The sequence below is a fragment of the Schistocerca cancellata genome, chromosome 7 (genome assembly GCF_023864275.1).
Source record: "Schistocerca cancellata isolate TAMUIC-IGC-003103 chromosome 7, iqSchCanc2.1, whole genome shotgun sequence".
Taxonomy (NCBI): Eukaryota; Metazoa; Arthropoda; class Insecta; order Orthoptera; family Acrididae; genus Schistocerca; species Schistocerca cancellata.
Window position 1 is genome coordinate 114909093 of NC_064632.1, and position 23839 is coordinate 114932931.

General features: G+C 45.2%; 2 non-coding genes across 2 annotated transcripts; one reads left to right on the plus strand and one right to left on the minus strand.

The window, feature by feature from the left end:
• Nucleotides 1–17551: 17551 nt before the first annotated feature.
• Nucleotides 17552–17626, minus strand: Trnat-ugu (transfer RNA threonine (anticodon UGU)). Its single transcript has one exon. It is a non-coding gene; the product is annotated as a tRNA-Thr (tRNA).
• A 403-nt stretch (nucleotides 17627–18029) lies between these two features.
• On the plus strand, nucleotides 18030–18104 carry Trnat-ugu (transfer RNA threonine (anticodon UGU)). Its single transcript has one exon. It is a non-coding gene; the product is annotated as a tRNA-Thr (tRNA).
• Nucleotides 18105–23839: the final 5735 nt, after the last annotated feature.

Genomic DNA, 23839 nt, shown 5'->3' on the forward strand with positions numbered 1-23839 from the left:
AAATATTGCACGATTGAAGGTCGAGGCGGTCGGAAGCGGCTGCAGATAGTAAACACGCCTCGCGCGAGCCGCAGGCCGAGTTGCCGTGCTCTATGCAGCATGCACGGCCTGCGCTACGTAGGTAAATCCTCATCCGCCCTCTTTTAAGCAAAGTTTGAATCACAATAGCAACATGCGTTACATCACTATACGCGACTTTTCCAGAGCGTTCGAATGATGGTAAAGAAAAGTATAGCGCCTCATTTAAAAAACATGTACTTGCCTCATTATCTCGGTCAATATAAACGTTGTCATTATTGTGCATGTACCAACGTATGTGTCCCATAGTCCGCTATGATTCGCCGAAAACTGCATTCCGATACGTGCAATTGCCCCCAGAATAAAGGAGGTGTTAAGTCTTACGCGACTCACCCTATATACAGGGTGAGTCACCTAACATTACCGCTGGATATATTTCGTAAACCACATCAAATACTGACGAATCGATTCCGCAGACCGAACGTGCTGTGCTCCGTTTCCCGTGTTGTCTTACCATTGACCATGGGGCTTTTCTTCCCCCGGAATTATAATTTTAGTGCTTCGCCTGACTGGTGGATGGTTTCACTGTGCTGTGTGTGTTTATGAAACAAGGGACCGATGACCTCTGCAGTTTGGTCCCTTTAATCCTCAAACCAACCAACCAACCAATGGAGCAAGGAGAACGTAAGAATTAGACTAGCACTGGCTAAAAGGCATTCCTGGCCAAGGGAAGTCTACTGGTACCAACTGGCCTTCATTTCTGGAAGAAATTTCTGAGAATACATGTTTGGAGAGCAGTACTGAATGGTAGTGATACATGGACTGTGGGAAAACCGGAAGACAAGAGAGTCGGAGCATCTGAGATGTGGTACTACAGAAGAATGTTGAAAATTAGGTGGACTGACAACATAACGAATGACGAAGTTCTCCACATAATCTGCGAAGAAAGGAACATTAAGAACACACTGACTAAAAGAAGAGACAGGATGATAGAACATCTGTTAAGACCTGGGAGGTCATCATGCTACTTGAGGGAGTTGCAGAGGGTAAAAATCGTAAAGAGAGACAGAGATTGGAATACATCCAGGTAGTAGGTTACAAGTGCTACTCTAAGATTCAGTTCCATTTGCAAGTTTTAGCACTGGCACAACTTTGACAAACGATGTTCTAGGTGTACCATAGCTAATGGAAAGAATTGATATATATGCCATTTTACGATGACAGAAGAGAAACATTCGCAAGGCAACTGCAGATGTTTAGTTACGAGTCGCTACTGACTTCCCTATGAAGTATTATCACATTAACTAGAAACACATTTGATATGTTAACTTTTAACGTTAACTTTTCGATTGAGTCCTCATATAATTAGAATCAAGCACAACTCCTGGTCCACGGTTGATACATGTGGTACATTCACGACAGGACACTGGCACATTTTGCTGCTAGAGTGAGACAACATCCAAAGTGCCATTTGTGGTCAAAATGGCAAGATTGGACAGAACCTGTGCCTTGAACTATAAATCACGCGATTTTAGTGATTTGGATTGCTATCAGGGGTCATGTAGTGAGAGGCACCCGAATGCCTTGCTCATACTATGGCATCAAGCAGTCAGGCCTGCAAGATGAGTGGTCTGCCAAGCGAGTGGATTCATTTTTTATTTATCAAGTAACATGAACTCTAGTACTCACAATTAAGTTACAAGATATTTTCCTGCTTGTATATTGCGCAACGGAAAAGCACATCTGACTATTAGTAATTTACACAACTCTCACTGTTCACTAAGCACTGGCAATACCACATTTTCGTTCTTATTCAACGGCTTTGATCAACACGTGGCCATCGCACTGCATATGAATGGCGCACACATTATAAATTCTAGATATCATGACAACATACTAGTCGAAGGAAAAGGCCACCAATCTTTTTCTTTTCACTATCTTTTTTATTCCGATAAATTCTATAGCCTAAACACACCATTACATTTTCTACAACAATTACACATGAGAAACTCCGCCCAGTGGGCATGGCTTTACATTGGTTGTTCTCTACCTTATGGTCTCGTAATTATTTAACGCTACAGTGCACTTTCTGGATAGGATGGTGGATCTTTTGCTATATCTCACACTTCGACTCTCACAACCATCGCCACGAAACTGTCCTCCAGACCGAGCGATACAAAAGGAACATGCATAACCCACTACCTCTGAAACTACCTTTCTACGCTCCCATGCAAACCACACATACTTAAATCACATGACATACACCACACTGCAACGTGGAATACAACACAAGGAATAGTCGCAACATTATCACTTTCAGCTTTCCCACTTCAATTAGTATTTATCCCAGTTTCACACGACACTGCCCCACTTCGTAATTTTTCTTTCCTACTATGAACTCTGGAGGATATATGCACGTCTTCCTGTGCAATGCAAGCCAAGTGGCGTTGCTGGATAGAGGACTGACTCACCTTGCTTCTCTCTCAGAGTATTATAGTTTGAATCAAGCGTCACACGGAAACATAACACGCAAAGTAATATTAAGAACATATTCATCACACACGCGAGTCCTCCACTGATACCATGGACGAGTACTTCTCTTTATGCTTTGTCTCATATTCACCACGTGGAAGTACTCGTCTCTAATTTCAAGTCCTGCACACGCTATTTCCTAAATATTTCCAACTTATAGTACACACGCTAGTAATTCAGCTTAACTTAATCACTCGGAAGTATTTCAACTTATTGCTACACATGATTTCATTGTGACCGTTGGTCACTTCCTAAGATTACCTGCCTGACATTTAATTCTCCCCACAAAAGTTCCTGAAATAGAGAAATTATTATTCCAAACTACTCTTAAGTATTTCACATGCATACCATGTCTCCACTCTTTTGTCTTTATGGAGCACACCTAAGACAGGTCTTACCAACACTAGATGCAGCGGCAGAGTGCTGAAACATGGCCGTTCTTCAGGTCCTCTCGCACCTCTGCCGAAGTGGGGGAGCACCTTGCTACCGTATTGGTCAGCCACATTTCAGGTGCTCAAAGCTCCGGTAAGTTTCATTTCTTTGGTTCCACCAAAGGTGACCAAAAGAACGTCTCAAAGGTGATCATATATTCACATTCACTATCTGCGGTTAGCAGACGACCACACATTCATTCATTTCACAGATCTCTCCAAACTGGATGTAGGGATTTATTTTGTGGGAGTGCACATGTGATCAATTAAATAAATAAATTTCATTCTTTCCCACACTGGTATCCGGCTTCGCTGTATTAATTGAAATTGAGTTATTTTTACAAAAAATATGTTGTTCTGACCAGAATAATGTAGTATGTTGTACCTATTTTCAATGTCGGGCGGTACTGTACCCATTCAGTAGAAAAGTAAGTGTATGGCAGTCTCCTTGTTACGGATGAAGAACTCAACAACAAACAGTACGTAATGTCAAGCTTCACGAGATGACCCTGGCATCTTTGAACTATTTCGCAAGTTACGCCAGAGACGAGCTCTGCATCGCTTTGAAATATGATGGAGATGCTTGGAACAACTCCCTTGGCAGATACAACAGAACAATTGTTTTTAACATTTAATGAGATGAAGCAGAGTTACATTTCTTTTTCACCTAGCCCATGGATGAAATTTATGCCCAATGAGGTGGAGACGTAATCGAAAAGTTTACGTTTCAAATACATTTATACTAATTAGAACAACATTTCAAAATGAAGTCAGTGTCAGCACAAAGCCACACGTTCCAATTAAATCACAGACTGCTCATTTGCGGACCGTTTCCTGGAGTATTTTTGACTGAATTATCGCATAACTTCATCTAAGACATTGTATGCTACTAATTATGGTACATTCTGTTACGACCAGACGAAACTTCAATTGCCCAGCCATGACTGTGCATTCTTTGACTGCTCTGGGAGTGGTCTCGTTGGATTTATAATATATGAAACATTAGTTCACTTTATTACATGAATGAATAAATAGATTTAGTTGATACAGTCCTTTACCGCAGGAGTGCTTGATGATTTGCAACTGTCACTGAGTATAGAAGCAACACTTGATACTCTAATTAACCAAATGTTCCCCTGGAGTACAATGTTCAACATTTTCAAAAAAACATTTCCATCTGAGACTTGACTAACACTGGTCCTACTTGGTGATGCTGTCTGCTTCAGCTGAGGTCGCGAAGTGGGGCAGAGCGCTTCCATGCTCGGCTCTGGGTCGACCTCTGTGCGAGCGTGCTACTGCGCTGAGAGAGAGGGTTCATATGGTTCAAATGGCTCTGAGTACTATGGGACTCAACTGCCGTGGTCATAAGTCCCCTAGAACTTAGAACTACTTAAACCTAACTAACCTAAGGACATCACACACATCCATGCCCGAGGCAGGATTCGAACCTGCGACCGTAGCGGTCGTGCGGTTCCAGACTGTAGCGCCTTTAACCGCTCGGCCACTCCGGCCGGCTGAGAGAGAGAGGGCGTATCTCCTTAGCCAATCCTATTCTTCCTTGCAGACTGCAGTGAGACATCGCTAATGTCTGTGGTATTGATGCGTGTTGCCGACTGTGGTGTGGAACCACGCTCTTTGGCTAACAGTATACATTGTGTATTTTACCATTCATCTTCTATACTTTCTGGAGCTATTCCAACCAGACTTTCTTTTTTGCGGTTACATTTAGACATCCGACCATTGCAGGTCTGTTTGAAATGTTGCTCAGAGTTACTGGATGACTTACCATGAGAAAAGACATCCCACAAAACAACCCCTGCAGAGGCCCAGAAGATCGTCGTCCTGACTTTACCGGTTTAGGGTGAGTCTTATAATTTTTTGCTGCGGAGGGGAGATGGTGTGGCGCCACTCCAGGGATTGCCGTTATGTTTCCGGTTCGAAGTGATGAACCCACGGTTCAACCCCTGCGACACTGTTCGACAGTAAATTGTCACGATTAACCGCGTAACGTGCGAGCCATTCCGCACAGATGGTGGTTCGTTGGTCTTTACGGTCATCTGTTAGGCAAGGAGAACCCAGCGGTATCACACCTTCGAGTAGACCAACTGGTGAGCGACTGTGACAGCACTACTAGCAGAGACGCCCAGTTGCGCAACAAGGTGTTTGATTGTGATCCGTTGATCACCTCCTGTGAGTGTCCGCACTTTCAAACACTGCAGGAGTTAGAGCTGTGTGCGGCCGGCCGGCTCGCGGGAGATCGACGAGGGGTTTGCGCGACCTTGTGATGATGACAGCCACCTCGCCCAACTACTCGCCGTGCTTTTGTTCACTGCCAGGTCTCCGTAGACATTCTGCAAGCGTCTATGAATGTCTGCGATGCTCTGGTTTTGCGCCAGAAAAACTCAATGACAGTTCTTTGCTTGGAACGCACCCCCTTTACAGACGCCATTTTGAAGGCTACGGATAGCGCCGCCACTTACTGAAACAAGATGAAACTACAGGAACTGAAGCGGGAATATTCCACGATGTCGAGCTAAAGCGCGAATAATTCACGATATCCCACAATAAATTCCGCATTTTTTCAACCGAATTCGTCAGAGAAAAAATATGTGTTGCGTTACTTATTGAAAATCGTCGTAGCTTGCTTTGTTTATTAGTGCAGCTTCCTTTCTGCCGCTGCTTTGTGTCCGCAGCAGCAGAGCTTGTGAAGACACAGCCATCCCTCGAGGTTAGTTCGGTCGGTAATGCGTTGTGGGCTCTGCGTGGCCGCAGCAACCCGATACTTGAAAGACGGCGGCCGGGCGAGTTTTGACAGACGCTGTGTTCCGTCTGCCCGCGGCTTAGGTGCCGCCGCCACCGCCCCCGCTGCCCCACGCCGGCCGGACTTCTATCCACCCTCGAGGGCCAGTTCACTCCGGCAGGCCAGCAAAAACACCAGCTGACCTGCCTGAAGCAATAGCCGAGTGGGAGTGCATTCCTCCGGAAACACGCCCGTCTGACAGCAGCGGCAACAGAGGCGCCAGCGAAATCAACACACACCGAAATCCGTAAATAGGATTACAGCTCTAGGCGAACACACGTGTCTGGTTACAGCACAGCGGCGTTATGTATGGGACCTACAAGTGACAGAAAGAAAAACACTGAATTTGCTTTTGTTTATAACTGTTTGGAAAATCCGGCAAGGTTAAGGACCGATACTGTGTCACGAGGAATCAACGGAAGGGTATCGCGCCAGGTGCAGAGTGATCTGCTTCTACATTCGAGGTCGTTAGCACATTAGTATACGCTCTATCGATCTAGAGAAAATTGAATTCACCCCTAATGGTGAAGAAATATCAATATCTGGTCAGCGAGGCAAACGGAAATAGAGGGCTAGGGTTGCTAGCCACCTACGTAGTGGTTAAAACCGAAAACCTGCCGAGGGGGGGGGGGGGAGAGGGGGGAGATGCCAATGGGACAATATACGGGGACGTCAAGGTAGGCGGACAGTGTCGGCAGCAATCTGCGGTTGCTTGCTGATGCTGTGGTGTACGGGAAGGGTCGAAGTTGAGTAACTGTAGGAGGATACAAGATGACTTAAACGAAAGTTGAAGGTGGTGCGATGATTGGTAGCTTGCTCTAAACGTAGGAAAATGAAAGGTTATGTGGATGGGTAGGAAAAACAAACCAGTAACGATCGCATACTGCGTTGCTAGCGCACTGTTTGACACAGTCAAGGTGATTAAAAATCTGGGCGTAACGTTGCAAAGTGATATGAAGTGTATAACCTCCCCCTCACTTATCGACCTTAATGACAGTGAAAAATTAAATCGCGTGTACCTAATGGAAATTTGGGAAAAGCAATCGTCACCGAAGTTAATTTGTCGGTAAAGAGGGAGGAAAGGGTTACATCTAAAGGAAAGGAAAAATGCAAATGAAACTGGTGGAAATTAATTTTGAAAAGGGGTAAAGTTAATACAAAAAGTAAATGTGCGGCCGTTACGTTAACAATTAACTAGCGGTGATTAGATATTTGAGATTTGGGGGAAATTATGGTCGCCAGTCCTAAGGACAATTACTGTAGTAACTGAAAAAGAAAGGTTATTACACATATAATTAGCACTAGAAGCGTGGCAACTGAAGGTTGACACGTGTAGTGTGAAAACTGAAAGTTTGTCAGAAGTAATAAATTTCGCTACACTCTGACTTAATTTAGCAAAAGAATTAATAAAACCGGAAAATCGAAAGTTAATTTAGTGACTGAAGCTAATAGTGAGCTTTCTTTCTGAAGCACATCGAAATTCAGTAAAATACGGTTAGTCTTGGGCTACCTCAACAATCATTTCAAAAGCTACTTGAATCTACGCAATTTAGAAATAAGAGATTTAACTTTGAACTTGAATTAAATGATTCTGAACAATTAACAATAGTAAAATTTAGTACGTACCAAGCTGAGCTGCAGTCACAGGTAAGCTAAAATACGGTAACAAAACTCGCACTCTTAATTTGTGCTTGTGTAATCTAAATATTGTAGCCAGCTATGAATACCTTAACTGAACTTTGAAATTAAAGCAGTGAAATCGAATGATGCTGGCGTTTGAATTTCAACGACACTCGGGTTCATTCCGGAAAACGAAGGGACCCTGCTTGGTAATGCAATTGGGACAATGAGCAGCAAAGGTTCGTGCTAAGTTGCTGTAATTTTGTGATTTGAACAGTTTGAAAATCTGAGGTCTGCCATACAGTTCTAAGACTTTACGTGCTTCCAGTCTTCCTTGTTGGTTGATTGAAGGTTTGAAGCCGTCGTTCGAGGAGGTGGCGACAGTCACTCATTGTCGGCCGTCGCTGTTGCAGAAGCTGGATGTTGGCGCGCCTTCTTCTCGACACGGTCACCAGGCGAACCGGGCTCTTGATGTGCGCCAGCTAATGCTTCCCGTCCGCGACACCGTGTCAGAAACTATCATAGCACGTCGAGCGCAATTACATGCTGCCCAACCCCGAAAGCGCGGCAACTCGCGGGAGCGTCACACAACACACCTGCTCCACTGCACCACCCCAGCCAGACCCTTCTGCTCTGCCCGCGCTTCACGAGGCAATGTTAACACTACCAAAGATCCTACTCACTTTGATTCTTCACACGACCTATCGATGTAATCGTTCGATAGCAGTTTTCCCTAGGCAAGACCCAGCGTAAAAATACAAATAATATTTACGAAACAAACCAATTATACATCGACATAAATGCATAAATATATATATATACAAAAAGTAAAACAATTACAATATGTAAAGACACAGAAATGTCATATATTCAGGTAACAAAAATAAGGAAAACAAATTTATAGTACAATAGATGGAAATAGGAGGATATGCATTTCTGGCGTTACAAGTGGAACGAACACGTCATGATTATGGTAGGAAAGGCCAATAGTCGGATTACTGGGAAAGTGTGGTCCACCTGTGAAAGAGAACAAATGCAAGACGCTAGTGCGACCTACTCTTGAGTACTGTGCGTTTCGGATACGCACCTAGCCGGATTTAAGGAGAGGACATGGAAGCAACTCAGAGACAGGCTGTTAGATTTGTCACAGATAGACTCGAACAACACTTAAATATTACGGAGCTGATTCGAGAACTCAAATGGGAGTCGCTGGAGGCAAGGCGACTTCCTTTTCGAGGAGCACTATTAAGAAAATTTAGTCAACCGAATTCAAAGCTGACTGCAGAACGATTCTTCTGGCACCAGCATATATGTCGCGTAAGGAGCATGAAGGTACGACGCGAGACATTAGCGCTGATACATCGGCATATAGATAGTCATTTTTCCCTCACACTGTTTACGAGCGGAACAGGAAATGAAATTACTACAGTGCTACAGAGTACCCTCCGCCATGCACCATACGGCGGCTGGCGAACTATATGTGAATTTATAGATGTAGATTCTCTTGCTGCAATGCCCAGGAGTGGTTTTTACTCTCTTCCTTCTTTCGACACCACAAATACGGGCATAATAACGATAGGAAGTGTAAGTACACTGTTTATGTTTTCTTATTGGCAACGTTACGTAGCGCTCTGTATGAAAATCACTGGCTGTGCTGTGTGCAGTCTGTGGCTAGTTTGCATTGTTGTCTGCCATTGTAGTGTTGGGAAGCTGGATGTGAGCAGCGCGTAACGTTGCGCAGTTGGAGGTGAGCCGCCAGCAGTGGTGGATGTGGGGAGAGAAATGGCGGAGTTTTGAAATTTCTAAGACTGGATGTCATGAACAGCTATGTATATTATGATTTTTCAACACTATTAAGGTAAATACAGTGTTTGTTCTCTATTAAAATCTTTCATTTGCTAACTATGCCTATTAGTAGTTAGTGCCTTCCGTAGTTTGAATCTTTTATTTAGCTGGCAGTAGTGGCACTCGCTGTATTGCAGTAGTTCGAGTAACGAAGATTTTTGTGAGGTAAGTGGTTTGTGAAAGGTATAGGTTAATGTTAATCAGGGCCATTCTTTTGTAGGGATTTTTGAAAGTCAGATTGCGTTGCGCTAAAAATATTGTGTGTCAGTTTAAGCACAGTCATGTACAATTTTTCTAAGGGGACGTTTCATAGAAGTTGTTCACGGTTTCCTCGCAAATGTGAAAAAGCGGATTTGTTTGAAACACAGTATCGTTGAGTCCTCTAGAGCAGCGTTTCTTGAACTGTGTTGCAAGGCTTCCACGAAAATTACGTGCCTTTTTTTGTTATAACGTTCAAGGATGTAACTTTGAAAAAGCCTCAAAATTAAGGCCTCTGCTGCGAAATAATAAAAGAAAAATGTATGACAGTTAACCTTCACCTTTACAATTACTAAATTGTGTAGTCGGTACGAATGCAACATGTGTAGCAAATAAGGCTGTATTATCAGAGACCGGATGGCAGTCTTGCACCGGTCAATCAATAAGAGAACGACTGCAAAACGCGTGATGGTAGCAGCCCATGACTGACAACAAAGTCGTCCGTCTCGCAGTGTAGCCGCATCCCTAGCTTGAAATATGTTCGCTGTTGCGGATATGGATAACCATCACCTGTATAGTCGAATGGGCAGCCACGCCTGCATAATGGAATGACGACAATGAAAATTTGTGATGGACCGGGACTCGAACCGTGATTTCCGGCTTATCGCGACCGATCGGCTTACCATTCGGCTATCCGGGCACGACTCACTGCCAGACCCAAACTTCCATACGTCGTCAACAATGTGTCCACAACCTACACTCGCACATCCATTATGTACAGGGTGTTTCCTTAACAGCGCGCAAAAGTTTAACAGGACATAGAGGATGCACAACTGAACAGTTTGAGATAGGGAATTTGAAGTCGGAGAAGCCAGCTTAAGGGGATATGGAAGTAAAGTTGTCTATCGCTTTGCCTAGTATTACTGTTTTACAGCTTATTTACAACTAACATGCGTGCAAGTTTACACGTACTATGCTGTTTATTTATAAGTACATTCTTTATTTCCTGCAAGGAAACAAGGAGAACGAGCCATTTTTTCAACCTGGCCGTCTGAATGGCAACTGTACTTGAGCTCCGTGAAAAGGGTTCTACCTGAATTGTTGGACAGCGTACCCTTGGCTGTTCGTGAGTGGATACAACAGGATGGTGCACCGCCTCAATTCAGAGTGGATATCTGCAACCATCTCAATGCTGTATTTCCTGGTCGCTGGATTGGAAGGAGAGGTGCTACTGCGCGGCATGCGTGGTCGCCTGGCACGAATCCCCTTGTTTATTTCATTTGGGATATCTAAAGATGGAATATGTTGTGTCTAGACAAGACAGCCTAGACACAATGAGAGGAAGCCGAAAGGCACGCGCTTAAACTCACGCAGGCTGGCGTGAGGTCTGGAACAGGATACGTAATGAATGCTATAAAGAAAAGTACGTAGCTTCTGGAATACTTAACTTTAATCCACATTTGTAGAACATCGCTCTTGATGATACATTAATAGAATCTCAATATAAATTGAATACGGCGCCTTGCTAGGTCGTAACAAATGTAGCTGAAGGCTATGCTAACTATCGTCTCGGCAAGTGAGAGCGTAATTCTCAGTGAACCATGGCTAGCAACGTCGGCTGTACAACTGGGGCGAGTGCTAGTACGTCTCTCTAGACCTGCCGTGTGGTGGCGCTCGGTCTGTAATTACTGACAGTGGCCACACGCGCGTCCGTCGTATACTAGCGGACCGCGGCCGATTTAAAAGCTACCACCTAGCAAGTGTGGTGTCTGGCGGTGACACCACAGAATTAATTGCCAGAATTGTAGCCGTCTGTGATGTGATTCGAAACACACCGGGGATATTCGTCAGGGTGCGTCAGAATCCTGTTCGCCGATGTCATGCTTTGCATTGAGGCTGACGGCCGCCAGTTTCAGCACGTTTTGTAACATACAGTACAAATGGTACGCTCATTGTCTCACTGATGGCATTTGCAGTTAACTGTAACTGATATAAATAAAGAAGTACACAGTAATAAGATTTTTTTCCTATTATTTCCTTAACCTGCTTTTCCGACTCCAGGTTCCCTACCTCAAGTTGTTCAGTTTAACGTCCTCTACGTCCTGTTAAATGTTTTCGCGGTCTTACGGAAACACCCGATATATTCCCAGTATGGAAATGTCTCTGCAACCTCCTCTCTTACGTTCATTATGTATATTCGATACGTAGGAATGTGTGCACAACATGCACTCGTACATTCATTACGTATATTCCATGTACGGAAATACAGATATAGGGAATGGCCACTCTCGAAGCGGTGTAGAGACATAGAATCGACCGTTTACTGCAGATTCGTCCGTTGAAGTGGCGACTCCCTGTCACGTCAGTGCCATCGATCTGCAACATTTATGACTAATTAGTGAAATGAATTGGCGTACAATTCTAATTTAGTCTCCCAGAAAAGAACCAATGAAGACGCTTATTGGTATTTTGATTCATGCGTCCAAATAATTCCCTAGACAACATTGGCCTAATTCTTCATTCGCCTTCTTACAACTCCTTTCCACATTTTACCGTACATCCTAGTACAGAAATCAATATCTCTCCAGGCAAAACTCAGACTTATCTTCATCTAAAAGAATACCAATAGACTAAGCATAGAGTAAAGGCAAAGAATAAATGTCCATTGTTGTTGTTGTTGTTGTGGTCTTCAGTCCTGGGACTGGTTTGATGCAGCTCTCCATGCCACCCTATCCTGTGCAAGCTTCTTCATCTCCCAGTACTTACTGCAACCCACCTTCTTCTGAATCTGCTTAGTGTATTCATCTCTTGGCCTCCCTCTACGATTTTTACCCTCCACGCTGCCCTCCAATGCTAAATTTGTGATCCCTTGATGCCTCAGAACATGTCCTACTAACCGGTCCCTTCTTTTTGTCAAGTTGTGCCACATACTCCTGTTCTCCCCAATTCTATTCAATACTTCATCATTAGTTATGTGATCTACCCATCTAATCTTCAGCATTCTTCTGTAGCACCACATTTCAAAAGCTTCTAGTCTCTTCTTTTCCAAACTATTTATCGTCCATGTTCCACTTCCATACATGGCTACACTCCACACAAATACTTTCAGAAACGACTTCCTGACACTTAAATGCATACTCGATGTTAACAAATTTCTCTTCTTCAGAAACGCTTTCCTTGCCATTGCCAGTCTACATTTTATATCCTCTCTACTTCGACCGTCATCAGTTATTTTGCTCCCCAAATAGCAAAAATCCTTTACTACTTTAAGTGTCTCATTTCCTAATCTAATTCCCTCAGCATCACCCGATTTAATTCGACCACATTCCATTATCCTCGTTTTGCTTTTGTTGATGTTCAGCTTGTATCCTCCTTTCAAGACACTGTCCATTCCGTTCAACTGCTCTTCCAAGTCCTTTGCTGTCTCTGATAGAATTACAATGTCATCGGCGAACCTCAAAGTTTTTATTTCTTCTCCATGGATTTTAATACCTACTCCGAATTTTTCTTTTGTTTCCTTTACTGCTTGCTCAATATGTAGATTGAACAACATCTTGGAGAGGCTACAACCCTGTCTCACTCCCTTCCCAACCACTGCTTCCCTTTCATGCCCCTCGACTCTTATAACTGCCATCTGGTTTCTGTACAAATTGTAAATAGCCTTTCGCTCCGTGTATTTTACCCCTGCCACCTTTAGAATTTGAAAGAGAGTATTCCAGTCAACATTGTCAAAAGCTTTCTCTAAGTCTACAAATGCTAGAAATGTAGGTTTGCCTTTCCTTAATCTTTCTTCTAAGATAAGTCGTAAGGGCAGTATTGCCTCACATGTTCCAACATTTCTACGGAATCCAAACTGATCTTCCCCGAGGTCGGCTTCTACCAGTTTTTCCATTCGTCTGTAAAGAATTCGAGTTAGTATTTTGCAGCTGTGACTTATTACACTGATAGTTCGGTAATTTTCACATCTGTCAAACCTGCTTTCTTTGGGATTGGAATTATTACATTCTTCTTGAAGTCTGAGGGTATTTCGCCTGTCTCATACATCTTGCTCACCAGATGGTAGAGTTTTGTCAGGACTGGCTCTCCCAAGGCCGTCAGTAGTTCTAATAGAATGTTGTCTACTCCCGGGTCGTTGTTTCGACTCAGGTCTTTCAGTGCTCTGTCAAACTCTTGACGCAGTATCGTATCTCCCATTTCATCTTAATCTACATCCTCTTCTATTTCCATAATACTGTCCTCAAGTACATCGCCCTTGTATAGACCCTCTATGTACTCCTTCCACCTTTCTGCTTTCCGTTCTTTGCTTAGAACTGGATTTCCATCTGAGCTCTTGATATTCATACAAGTGGTTCTCTTTTCTGCAAAGGTCTCTTTAATTTTCCTGTAGGCACTATCTATCTTACCCCTAGTGTCCATACAGTAACGATATCACTAAAGTCCCAACATTAATTATATCTCTGCCCAGCAAGTAGCTTTACACTAGTATCACAAGCTGCGACATTGTCGCGAATAAAACAGTGACCCGCATATACAATAAGTTTCCTTTAATTTACGTTTATGGTCACAAACTTTTTGTTAACAGTTTACCGGTTTCGGTTTATAATGACCATCATCACAAACAAAGTCCTAATGTACTGCATCGTCAAATATTGTTGACAAGCTTGTTTTGAACAGTATTGCGACTGACAACGTGACTCGTGCATATGATGTTATTTATATATATTTGACGATGCTGGTGCTGATTTTTCATTTAACATTTTGTGACCATGGACGTAAATTAAAGGAAATGAATATTAGTTTTATATGAATATGTTCGATAGTAGAGCTTGCTCACAAAAGGGGAAAGGGCATAATACACTGTGGTAGGAGAAGTCGAGTGTTATGTCCTAATAACGTGTCGGGCCTTATTTTGCCCGCCGTAGCGCAGCAACTCGCATCTCGACGTGCCATGGACTCAACAACTCGGTCCCTGCAGAAATATTGAGCCAAGCTGCCTTTACAGCCGTCTATAATTGAGAAAGTGCCGCCGGTGCAGGATTTTGTGCACGAATTGACCACTCGATTATGTCCCACAAATGTTCGATGGGATTCATGTCGGCCGATCTAAGTGGCCGAATCACTCCCTCGATTTGTCCAAAATGTTCTCCAAACCGATCGCGAACAGTTGTGGTCTTGTGAAATGTTGTTTGGGAACATGAAGTCCATGGATGGCTGCAAATGGTCTCCAGGTAGCCGAACAGAACGATTTCCAGTCAATGATAGGTTCAGTGGAACCAGATGATCCAGTCCACTCCATGTAAATACAGCCCACACCATTATGAAGCCACCACCAGCTTGCATAATGCCCTGTTGACAACTTGGGTTTGACAACTTGGGTTTGACAACTTGGATCCATAGTTTTCAAGTCGTTTAGAGCCCAACCGACATGGTCTCGAACAGAGGAGAGGCGCCGCAGGCGATGTTGCGCTGTTAGCAAAGGCACTCGCGTCGGTTGTCTGCTGCCATAGTCCATTAACGCTAAATTTCGCTTCACTGTCCAAACGGATACGTTCTTCGTAAGTCCCACATTGATTTTTGCGGTTATCACACAGAGTTGCTCGCTTGTTAACACTGACAACTCTTCACAGACGCTGCTGCTCTCGGTCGTTGAATGAAGGGCGTCATATATTGAATTCTCCGTAGTGAGCGATAATACCAGATTTTCGGTATTCAAGGCACGCTTTTGACTCTGGATCTCGGAACACTGAGTTCCCTAACGATTTTTGAAAATGATATGTCCCGTGCTTCTACATTCCTGGAAATGGAAAAAAGAACACATTGACACCGGTGTGTCAGACCCACCATACTTGCTCCGGACACTGCGAGAGGGCTGTACAAGCAATGATCACACGCACGGCACAGCGGACACACCAGGAACCGCGGTGTTGGCCGTCGAATGGCGCTAGCTGCGCAGCATTTGTGCACCGCCGCCGTCAGTGTCAGCCAGTTTGCCGTGGCATACGGAGCTCCATCGCAGTCTTTAACACTGGTAGCGTGCCGCGACAGCGTGGACGTGAACCGTATGTGCAGTTGACGGACTTTGAGCGAGGGCGTATAGTGGGCATGCGGGAGGCCGGGTGGACGTACCGCCGAATTGCTCAACACGTGGGGTGTGAGGTCTCCACAGTACATCGATGTTGTCGCCAGTGGTCGGCGGAAGGTGCACGTGCCCGTCGACCTGGGGCCGGACCGCAGCGACGCACGGATGCACGCCAAGACCGTAGGATCCTACGCAGTGCCGTAGGGGACCGCACCGCCACTTCGCAGCAAATTAGGGACACTGTTGCTCCTGGGGTATCGGCGAGGACCATTCGCAACGGTCTCCATGAAGCTGGGCTACGGTCCCGTACACCGTTAGGCCGTCTTCCGCTCACGCCCCAACATCGTGCAGCCCGCCTCCAGTGGTGTCGCGACAGGCGTGAATGGAGGGACGAATGGAGACGTGTCGTCTTCAGCGATGAGAGTCGCTTCTGCCTTGGTGCCAATGATGGTCGTATGCGTGTTTGGCGCCGTGCAGGTGAGCGCCACAATCAGGACTGCATACGACCGAGGCACACAGAGCCAACACCCGGCATCATGCTGTGGGGAGCGATCTCCTACACTGGCCGTACACCACTGGTGATCGTCGAGGGGACACTGAATAGTGCACGGTACATCCAAACCGTCATCGAACCCATCGTTCTACCATTCCTAGACCGGCAAGGGAACTTGCTGTTCCAACAGGACAATGCACGTCCGCATGTATCCCGTGCCACCCAACGTGCTCTAGAAGGTGTAAGTCAACTACCCTGGCCAGCAAGATCTCCGGATCTGTCCCCCATTGAGCATGTTTGGGACTGGATGAAGCGTCGTCTCACGCGGTCTGCACGTCCAGCACGAACGCTGGTCCAACTGAGGCGCCAGGTGGAAATGGCATGGCAAGCCGTTCCACAGGACTACATCCAGCATCTCTACGATCGTCTCGATGGGAGAATAGCAGCCTGCATTGCTGCGAAAGGTGGATATACACTGTACTAGTGCCGACATTGTGCATGCTCTGTTGCCTGTGTCTATGTGCCTGTGGTTCTGTCAGTGTGATCATGTGATGTATCTGACCCCAACAAATGTGTCAATAAAGTTTCCCCTTCCTGGGACAATGAATTCACGGTGTTCTTATTTCAATTTCCAGGAGTGTATTTCCGACTACCATTCGCGTCGTGCGCCATGATAACGTCGGAAACGGTTTCATATGAATCACTTGAGCATAAATGATAGCTCCGCCAATGTACTCCACTTTTATACCTTGTGCACGCGTTACTGTCGCAATCTGTATTGTTTATCGCTACCCTATGACTTTCGTCACCACTTTGTGTATGGTGCTACGGAACCTACCCACTATTTCAACGATGCAGTTGCTCATCATCTTCAGGGGCAGCTGAAGATGACGAGCAGCTGCCTTGTTTATACTGTTCACTTTTCACAACACCATCTGCCGCAACGCAGGACTGCTCTTCAAGCAGCTGTTACGACGGTAAGGCCTCAAACAGTATATCAGTATTGTTTACGAAACAGTTAATTAAAAAAAAGAAGAATTAATAGCTCCGATGAGCCAAAAAGTTATGACAACCAGAAGTGTATTGGTCCATCTTTCGGACGCAATACAACAGCGATTCTGTGTGGTATATATTGGACAAGGCCTTGGTATAATCCTGGAGATCTGTAGCACCGGACGTCTACATACAGCATTTCCATTAAACAGAGAATCGGTGTTTTCTCGGAGCGCAGGTGGCACCCGATTGCATCTCCGATGTGTTCAATAGTGTCGGGACCAGGCGAATATGGTGATATAGACAGTTTTCCTACTAGAAAATGCCACCGCTATCGGGGTAGACATCAAGCGGGAGCTGGTGCTTCTCACCAACGTTTACGTAATGCAGAACTAACTATATATGACGGTAGTATCTGTTCCCGAAAAAACAGTTACCGTCGATGACCATGCAGCTTTGCTAGAAATGAAATGTTAATTAAATTGACACCCTAGCTGCAAGCAGGCGTTGATACACTTCATTGGGGACATGTTGAAAATGTGTGCCCCGACCGGGACTCGAACCCGGGATCTCGTGCTTACATGGCAGACGCTCTATCCATCTGAGCCACCGCGGGCACAAAGGATAGTGCGTCTGCAGGGACTTATCCCTTGCACGCCCCCCGTGAGATCCACATTCAACGCCTGCTTGCAGCTAGGGTGTCAATTTAATTATCTTTTCATTTCTAGCAAAGCTGCATGGTCATCGACGGTAACTGTTCTTTCGGGAACAGATACTACCGTCATATATAGTTAAAAATATGGGTTCCCGGCCTTTGACCTTCTTGTGCGAACGCACACGCTATGCCCAAACTCGTGCGGGACTTGGTAGATTAATCTGCCACGAGTAATGAGTATGATGGGCAAACATCTATTAGGCGCACTACGAATGTAGTGTTGTGGACATGTTGGGAATGTGGATCTCACGTGGGGGGGGGGGGGCGTGCAAGGGATAAGTCCCTGCAGACGCACTATCCTCTGTGCCCGCGGTGGCTCAGATGGATAGAGCGTCTGCCATGTAAGCAGGAGATCCCGGGTTCGAGTCCCGGTCGGGGCACACATTTTCAACATGTCCCCAATGAAGTGTATCAACGCCTGCTTGCAGCTAGGGTGTCAATTTAATTATCGTTTCATTAATGCAGAACTGTCATCGTGCCTTTAATCACTACCAAAGGTCCTTTGGGAACCAAGAAGGATGTCTCCATAGGACAGCACTAACACCACTGGCATGTGTCCGTTGCGTGGTGCTCGTTACTAGCATCCGTACCCCTGGATGACAGTGTACTCGGACACGACCATCGACCTGGTGCCAAAAAGAAATGCAATTCATTCGACCATGTAAACGTTTCCATTGATCCACGAGCCAATCTCGATGACCTTGTGCGAACTGCAGCCATAATTGACGGTGCTGATGGGTCAACAGCGGACACGTTACAGTCGTCTGGTCAACAAAGTAAGCTGAATGTTGCACATCGAAACACTTGTGGCTGTGGCAGCACTGTAGCCTGTGGTCAGACCTGTCACATATCGCAACCTATTCTGCTTTGCAGACACTTCAATCCTCTGACAGCCAAGTTCTGTGTTGTGGCATGTACGTCCAACAACTTGACCCCTACTTCTGGGCACCGCACCGCCCTTCAACGACTTCCATGCTCACTACAGTAATACGTTAACAGCCGACCAGATTCCCCGTTCCCGAGATGATCGTTCACACGAGCCCAGCCATAGCAATCTGCCCTTTGTCAAAGTTGCATATTGCAGTGGATTTCCTCAATTGCGGCTCATACTGACGGTGTAATGATTCTCCATTCCTCTCTGCTACGGTTATATACTTCCTTTAACGCGTCGAGTGCTCACACAACACGCGACAGAAGAAGAAGGATCTTAGTATAACCGATCATAGTGTACTCCAATAAAATGTGTGAAAATCAAATCAAAGACCCATAAGAAATAAGAGGAAGTTCAAGTGTAGGTTCATAAGGCACGAACGGATGGTTCATTTCGCAAGAGACTTGCCTAGAAGGTCGGCAAGCATTTTTAGCTTCTCGCTAATGTCCATCCTCATAGCGTTCGGGCTCGATCTAATGTAAGGGGTGATCAATATTTCTGTTTGAGGGCGTTGCTGTAGCGTATATGCAACGCAATGCGATTCCGATGCGGTATATAAGCACAGGCATCTAGGTAAGAGATTAGTGTTGGATCCGTGTCTTTTCGACGTGCGTGCGGTAAACGTTGAAACGCGAACTATGGTGACGTTGTTATCGAACAAACAGGACCGATGTGGTGTTATTCTTTTCTTAGCTGGCGAAAGACAAACACCGGGCACATCCACAGGAGGATGAAGAATGTATGTGGGACAATTAAGGTGAAACTTCCGGGAAAACTGTGACAAGGGGTGCTGCTCCTTCATGATGACGCAGTCACCACATCGTAAATGTCGTTATACAGACACTCGAGCACCCGCCATATAGTCCTGATATCTCCCCATTATCACGCTTTCGGTCCCTTGATAAAGGCCTTGAAGGATCGACAATTCCTCCTGGTCGAGGACGTGCAGCAGACAGTTAAGGAGGATATGGTATTTTACCCAACGGAATCTTCAACCTGATGTGTTGTTGGGATCATTGCCTAAATGCTCGAGGAGATTTAGCCTCATTAGGATACCGATTCTGAACTCTATGGCCTTCGAACGGAAACCTTTTGATTGGCCCTTATAAGTACGTAGAGCACAGGGAAGATCCTGAAGCACTACAGAATGTATTTATTGGTGATTCAGATAGTGTTTCGGACGACACTTGTTCCTCCGCAACAGCAGTACCGCAGTCTATGTAGAAACATACGGCGAATTTTATCCTCATGTGCCACTGATATCGCTGAAAGGCAGTGGCAGTTACCGTAAATAAAATTCGCTTGTGGCAAATGGCCCTTGTTAAGGACTACAGGTTTCATATGATTAATGCTCCATCCTCAGGCATTTTGCCCAGAGCATAGCCACATGATAGGCCTAGCCACTTGGTAGGGGATAGGTCACCAGACTCCGATTATATGAGCCGTGGCAAAAGAGAGGAAGTTTGTGAGGCTATACCCCAGGTCTGCAGTGCAACACGCAATATTTGTGAGATGGCATGTCGTGGCTCCGATCAGTACCCAGTCCGACCTTGTGTTCCAAGTCATATAACATTTTCGTCGAGAGCTGTTGCGACAACTCTGCATGTTAAGTGAGTGTCCTTCAAAGACATCAAGCCCGCTCACATGCTGGTAGATGTTTTACCTGTCGGATTATAGACTGATGTATCAAAAATGGTTCAAATGGCTCTAAGCTCTATGGGACTTAACATCCGAGGTCATCAGTCCCCTAAACCTAGAACTACTTAAACCTAAGGACATCACACACATCCATACCCCAGGCAGGATTCGAACCTGCGACCGTAGCAGCAGCGCGGTTCCGGACTGAAGCGCCTAGAACCGCTCGGCCACAGTGTCCGGCTGCTGTATCAACACGGTACCTTCCACCACTATCGGTAAAATCAGGCGTGATACGCGATACTACAGACTACTGCAAAGTTTAGTTTGATGATATTTGTGAGAATCGTTGCTAGAGCAGCTCAGGAGTAGATTGAATACTGTATATCTGTCCGCAGCCACTTTTAAGCCATTCCTTTTCTTTATTCGGTTTCGACACTTTCAATCACATTATGCGATACTATCAAAGGAACTTCATATACTACCACAACTAATATTAATAAAAATCGAAATATTTAAGTACTACATTTTAGAACGTAACAATCTTCCTGAAGGATTATACCAAAAAATTGTATATTCTCGGTTAGCGCGGAGGTAGAAGTGCATTTTGCAAATCCACAGTGGAAGTCTACTGGCTGTGGAAGAAACCAGCTTAGCAACGATTTGGCCGGCAAGAGAAAGAGATGGTTCAAAAATGGTTCAAATGGCTCTGAGCACTAAGCGACTCAACTTCTGAGGTCATCAGTCGCCTAGAACTTAGAACTAATTAAACCTAACTAACCTAAGGACATCACACACATCCATGCCCGAGGCAGGATTCGAACCTGCGACCGTAGCGGTCACGCGGTTCCAGACTGTAGCGCCTTTAACCGCACGGCCACACCGGCCGGCTGAGAAAGAGATGTTATGGTGTAAAAATCCCAGGTCACTTGACTGTAACAATGTCCTGGTTTAAATACCGAACTCCTTTTCACTACCTTGTGATGTGACCATTCGTTCAGCGATTTCCTTGGCACTATTAGAGAGGAGGTTCGATCTGTCCGTTCTTTCTCACCAACTACAGCAAAAACATAAAACTACGATCGACACACTTTTTTTTCTACGCATTTAAAAGGATGGAAACACCACAAACACCACACGTTACCATGCCGAAGACGGTGTAGCGAAACCACTGGAATTGAAGCCAGCTTCCACTTGTCTCGGAATGGATAAATTCATGTTACACTACTGGCCATTAAAATTGCTACACCACAAAGACGACGTGCTACAGACGCGAAATTTAACCGACAGGAAGAAGATGCTGTGATATGCTAATGATTAGCTTTTCAGAGCATTCCACAAGCTTGGCGTCAGTGGCGACACCTACAACGTGCTGACATGAGGAAAGTTTCTAACTGATTTCTCATACACAAACAGCAGTTGACCGGCGTTGCCTGGTGAAACGTTGTTGTGATGCCCTTGTAAGGAGGAGAAATGCGTACCATCACGTTTCCGACTTTGATAAAGGTCGGATTGTAGCCTATCGCGATTGCGGTTTATCGTATCGCGACATTGCTGCTCGTGTTGTTCGAGATCCAATGATTCTTAGCAGAATATTGGGTGCCATTGGTTACACGTCTCGGTCACCTCTTGTTCGCATTGACGGCACTTTGAACCGTGGACGTTACATTTCAGATGTGCTACGACCCGTGGCTGTACCCTTCATTCGATATCTGCGAAACCCTACATTTCAGCAGGATAATGCACGACCGCATGTTGCAGGTCCTGTACGGGCCTTTCTGGATACAGAAAATGTTCGACTGCTGCCCTGGCCAGCACATTCTCCAGATCTCTCATCAACTGAAAACGTATGGTCAATGGTGGCCGAGCAACTGGCTCGTCACAATACACCAGTCACTACTCTTGATGAACCGTGGTATCGTGTTGAAGCTACATGGGCAGCTGTACCTGTACACGCCAAACAAGCTCTGTTTGACTCAATGCTCAGACGTATCAAGGCCGTTATTACGGCCAGAGGTGGTTGTTCTGGGTACTGATTTCTCAGGATCTATGCACCCAAACTGCGTGAAAATGAAATCACATGTCACTTCTAGTATAATATATCTGTCCTATTGATAACTGTTTATCATCTACATTTCTTCTTGGTGTACCAATTTGAATGGCCAGTAGTGTATATACGGCTTCCAAGAGAATCTTCTACCAGTGGCAAGTTGAGGTAACGGTGACTGAGGTGGACAGCGTTAATGCACCCTTCTCTCCAAAGTAGGCGAGAAAGACTCAGTAACAGTGAAACAGCCCCAAACGATGCGAGTTGTGCGTCTTGGAACACAGCCTTAATATTGGGGAACAAACATTTTACCGTGAGATAGATCTGATCAGCTAGACGTGTCACATAATCCTTGCCGGTAATGCAATCTTCAAGAGTGACTATGGGGCCCATGGAATACTACGCACGATATGGCTGCCCAAATCATCACCGAATCCCTACTATGTTTCTCTCTGGGGACGTAATCTTCGTCAGAACACGGAAAGTAGGTAAACAACCCATCCGAGCAAACGACTTCCTTCCACTGCTCGATAGTCCAGGTTTTACGGCTTCGGCAGCAAGTTTTCTTGTTACGGGCAGTTGTACCACTGATAAGTGGTTTTGGAATTCCGGCTAGCCCTGCGGTCCCCTGCTTCCGGTGATTCCTTCGCGTTGTTTTGGAGCTGACAGATCTCGCGAGTGCGACGTTCAGTTCTGAAATGACTTTCGCAGCTGTCGTCCTCTTATGTTTCGTCACAGTCCTCTTCAATCTACATCCGCCACCAATACTCAACACACATTTTCGTCCACGTTATGAACTGCAAAAAGGTGGGAATTTAAGGAGATGGATCCTGGATAAACTGACTAAACCAGAGTTTCAGGGAGAGCATAAGGGAAGAATTGTCACGAATGGGGGAAAGAAATACAGTAGACGAAGAATGGGTAGCTCTGAGGGATGAAGTAGTGAAGGCAGCAGAGGACCAAGTAGGTAAAAAGACGAGGGCTAGTAGAGATCCTTGGGTAACAGAAGAGATATTGAATTTAATTGATGAAAGGAGAAAATATAAAAATGAAGTAAAGGAAGCAGACAAAAAGGAATACAAACGTCTCAAAAATGAGATCGACAGGAAGTGCAAAATGGCTACGCAGGGATGGCTAGAGCATAAGTGTAAGGATGTAGAGGCTTATTTCACTAGGGGTAAGACAGATACTGCCTACAGGAAAATTAAAGAGACATTTGGAGAAAAAGAGAGCCAATTGTACGAAAATCAAGGGCTCAGATGAAAACCCAGTTCTAAGCATAGAAGGGAAAGCAGAGAGGTGGAAGGAGTATATAGAGGGTCCATACAAGGACGATGTACTTGAGGACAATATTATGGAAATGGAAGAGGATGTAGACGAAGATGAAGTGGGAGATACGATACTACGTCAAGAGTTTGACAGAGCACTGAAAGACCTGAGTCGAGTCAAGGCTCCGGGAGCGGACAACATTATATTAGAACTACTGACGACCTTAGGAGAGC